This window comes from Notothenia rossii, assembly GCF_949606895.1.
Source record: "Notothenia rossii genome assembly, chromosome: 10".
Classification (NCBI taxonomy): Eukaryota; Metazoa; Chordata; class Actinopteri; order Perciformes; family Nototheniidae; genus Notothenia; species Notothenia rossii.
The window spans coordinates 32,880,183-32,884,808 of NC_136908.1; the positions used below are offsets into that span (position 1 = coordinate 32,880,183).

Sequence of the window (4,626 nt, forward strand, 5' to 3'; positions counted from 1 at the left end):
GAAACAAGTTTAATATTCTGAAAGCCAAGACTTTGTTTATTTGAAATCAGATGAAAAAAAACTGTAACGGACCCTGCCGTGTTATCTATGATTACTATGCCTTACATTCATAATGTCAGCGGAGGGAGGGGGAACGGCGCTGTGGAAGAGCATAGTGGCGAGTGAGAGCTGTCATCTTCCCTTTACAAGCTTAAAAAATGCCTATAGCTAATGAGATTGAATATAACAATCAAAAATAACAAAATATACACAGCTAGATCAGATGGCGTTCTTTTTAGATGCGACTTTAGAGTAGAGGGGAATTATTGAAACGGGATGTGTACAGTGTTCCGCGGCATCCGCTGCTGCGAAAATGTGGGTCAGGACTGTAAAGTGGGGGGGCCAATGGCCCCCTGGCCCACCCGCTTCCGGCGCCCTTGACCGTTAAACCGCTGGACAAACGGTGCTGCAATCGGTATATGTGTTACGTGTACTTCCTTAGTTTAACTTTAAACCATTCTGGTTGGTTGGGAACCCTCATCCCGTATGATGTATCCGGTTTGAGACCCCTCTGATTGGCCACTGGAAATGCCACTCCTCATCTCTCTCAACAGCGCTCTTATAGAGAGGCGAAGTCCCTCCCCTTCCGGGAGCCTCCATGGGACCCCGGAAGCGGAAAATTATACATTGAAGTCAATGGAGAGAGAAAAGTTATCTTTTGATCCCGTTTGAATTGTGCCACGAATGACACATATGATGTTTGTCAATCTTAAACAATCATTTCCATGCAAAAAAAGTCACAGTTTGTCGTAAAAATGCTGAAATATAAGACTATGAATAATACGCAACTAGAAAGACTACAAATCCCAAATGCATTCTGGGTCGCGTAAGTGATGTCATAGGCGATAATGCTCCAAGACTGGTTGTGACTCGCAAAGCAAAGAGGAAGAAGAAGACTGATTTATTCCCTCCAATAAATATAAGAGATTGCTCCAATAAATTCACTTTTACAAGATGCCTGTGTGCTTTGTACGAGGTTGTAATCACAAAAGAGATCATACCACTTGCTCGTTCTATCGCTTCCCGTCTGATGAAAGGACCAGGAGTCGTTTGACCAAACATATCAGGTAATATACATGTTTTGCATGGAACATAGTCAAGTTAGCTACCTAGCTAGTAGCGAGCATGTTAGTTAGCATTATATTACATTACTTAGCCTTGTCATTTGTATTAGCCTTAACATGAAGTAAACCAAAATGTTAAACAGTAAGAGTAGTCATGATGGTAAGTATTTTGTGAAACATTTGAAGAGTAGCCTATCGCCCCCTCCACCAGGTGCTAAGGGGGCGGGAGGTAGGCTAACGCCACATTAGTATCAGCGATCTTTTCTACTTCATGCTATCTGCACAAATGGTTAACATTGACCATTAAAAGATCAGGCAGTTCAGGGAGAGTCGAAGGAAGGAAGGCAGGCAGCTTTGCATGACATTCTTCTGGACGTGTTTCATTGTGATGATAGTGAGAGTGAGTCAATCTGTTTGTTGGATAGACAGTAGTTGAGTGATTACTGAGAGAAAATTATTAAAAGAGATAATTATTCAGTGTTGTTACTTTAAAGTGTTGTTACTGACCTTTTTCTCTTTTATTTTCTTTACCTCGCCTGTAACTGCTGAGACCCTGAGGAACATGCACACTGGTCTAACCTGCTCTGGTAACCTGATTTCCACTGTACGTAATAGTATTTGGTTATGGTATATTATTTATATACATCAAAGGCACAATGCACCCCTCAGAGACACACATGTATTGAGTGTGATATTTTGCATTGGTCATGTGAAATCATCTTTACACACTAGAAAACTGTAGGAGCGGCAACTTGTTTTGAAATTGAATTTTTAATATCCGATAATAAAGTTGATCTGTTTTCTTTATTCTTCTCTCTTCCCAGCTCCATCCATCACCATTCTCTGTTCCTGCCAGGTCCTGCTTGCTAATCAATGCTCATATTTTTTTTACACAATTACAAATAAAGTCAATGTATTGTATGACATGAAGTTGTGCTTCATTCTGAGTCAATAATAAATTCATTCTGCCTTCAGCTGCAAAATTATTGTGGACTGCACCGACATCCATGTAGCAGCCCCCCCCCCCCCAGTAAGATGAACCAAGCAAAGCTGACATACTCAACATACAGCTGTGCTCTTAAGTTTACATGCAGAATTTGTGAAATATTGGTAATAACAGGTTTAAATGATTATTAGTAATTAATTATATAATTGTCTCATTGTAGATGAGCAGACAGGGAGCCAGATGAGAAAAGCAGAATATGCAGCTGCCATTTTCCACATGGAAAAGAGAAAGGGCCAAGTGTATTTGAGTGGACAAAAGAGAAATCCCAAATACGAAAAATAAAATTATACAATTTAGATATGTATACAAATAAATACATATCCTATATACACCATCATGTATAATGATGGTGTATGATGTAGAAGGAAGTGTGGTAGATAACAATTAAATATAGAGTTACATACAGATCCATGTTACAGCAAAAGATGGAATAACTAAGAAGCACACAGTATAATAATAATTACACGCAACAATTAAATAACTGCTCAGCATCTCCACCACAATCCCAATCTGCTGTGTCCTGTTTTCCTCCCCTCTGCATAACACCCCATCACACATACGAAACACAACGCAGAGTCCGAGGGTGTTAAGAGTATGTTTATTTAAATGTCCTCCTCTCTACTGGCCAACACAGGGAGCATATGCTGGGTGTAGAATTGTTCCAGGAGGAGGAGATTTCCATGCCATGCAGGGTCTTTGGGGATGGGGATGATGATCCCCTCCTTCGTGGTCCACAGTAGCAGAGACTCCGGTCTGTGATTTGCAGCTGTTATATAATATACAATACATTTTTTTGAAAAACATTTGATCAAAAAATAAGGATTTGGTCAGGATCTAGAGTCACTGTGTAGTTTATTAATTAATCAATGCTCTCTACATTAGGAAAACACATACCAGTGTACCAGAGGGAGTCACACACAGCTGTGCCTAGATAACCAAACAAATTGACAACAGGGATGCAAACTCATCAGGTATGAAAAAGGTGACAAGGATCCGAGCCCCCTGACCCCACAGAATATCGGCTTTAAAATGAGGAATAACAGAGGATTTTAGCAGTCAGAACAACTAAAGCAGCAGTGTTAATATTAACAGAAACGCCATAGAGTCACATCTAATAGAAATATATAAAAAGCATTTATTTTAATTGTGTTGCAGTCAGTTAATAATTTTGGCAGCACTGTTGAGCATTTTGAAAATGTATTTTCATGCCTCTGTGCAAGGCTTAGTCTTTCTATCTTTATAGCCACTGGTGTAAAGTAACTAAGTTCATAAACTCAACAAGTACTATACTTGGGCACAATTTTGAGATACTTGTACTTTACTTAAGTATTTCAATGTTTTGCTACTTTGTACTTCTACTCCACTACAGTTCAGAGGTAAATGGTGTACTTTTACTCCACTACATGTATGTAATACCTTTAGTTACTTTACAGATGTGGATGAATGATGTGAAATATAATCAAGTGTTAAATCAGACTTTAGTTCCACCTGGAGTAAATCCAAAAGCTACCCTGCAGTATACAAAGTCATTCAGACTAGCTGCACCTTTACCAGCTTTGAGAACACTTTCATGATCAATCATTATAAAACGTATCATATTATTCTGAAATGGACCAATCTGCAAAATGACTACTTTTACTGTCGCTACTTTCACTATATTTTGATAATAATACTTTTCTACTTTTACTTGAGGAACATTTGGAATGCAGGACTTTTACTGTAACAGAGTATTCCTACACTCTGGTACTTCTACTTTTACTCAAGTACAAGAACTGAGTACTTCTAATTTTAATCAATTACAAGATATATACTTATACCACCTCTGTTTATAGCCTATGAAAAAAACGATTAGAAAACGAAGGCTAAAGCTAACGTTAGCAGATAGTGACAATGTATGCTAGTTAGCTAGCTCAACGATAATATTGCGACGGGAAAAAAAAACTTTTCAGTGCACATCACGCTCTGCCGCTCCGACAGGGAGCTCTGCTCTGAACACCTGAACGGCCCGTTCTAACAGCTGTTCACCAGCGGTCCAGTCTGTGCCACAGGGACTCCGGACGCACAGTTAATATTAACGAACGCACCGTAGGTAATGTAGCTGCTGAAGCTAGACCATCATCGCCGAGCAGCAGAGGCTTATTATACATCATGAGCAGAGCCGACAGGCAGGAAGACTCGAGCACACAGCTCGCGCTTCATTATAATATATATAAAAAAAGCTCGCGGCCGCACATTAATCCGGGTCCCAGACCCCCTCCCATACCCAAAAAATATTTGTATTGCAGATCTACAGGAATCACAAAAACGACCTATTTTGGATTCAAAACGGAGAATTTCGCCGAAAGGTGACAAGTTTGCATCCCTGGACAAGATAACCAAAATCCTTGAATCTACACACAGCAAATAAACTCAAATGACACAACGAGATGTAAAAAGGAGATCACACATATAGTCGATATAGAACTGGCCGCTTCAATCTGAAGAGCAACTAAAACAAAACACGGGAGTGTATCTTGT

The 4,626-nt window shown here is 39.6% G+C and overlaps 1 long non-coding RNA gene across 1 annotated transcript; it reads left to right on the forward strand.

Annotated features, from left to right (window-relative positions):
• Positions 1–602: 602 nt before the first annotated feature.
• On the forward strand, positions 603–2,033 carry LOC307022850. Its single transcript, XR_013803491.1, has 2 exons — positions 603–1,707; positions 1,928–2,033. It is a non-coding gene; the product is annotated as an uncharacterized lncRNA (long non-coding RNA).
• Positions 2,034–4,626: the final 2,593 nt, after the last annotated feature.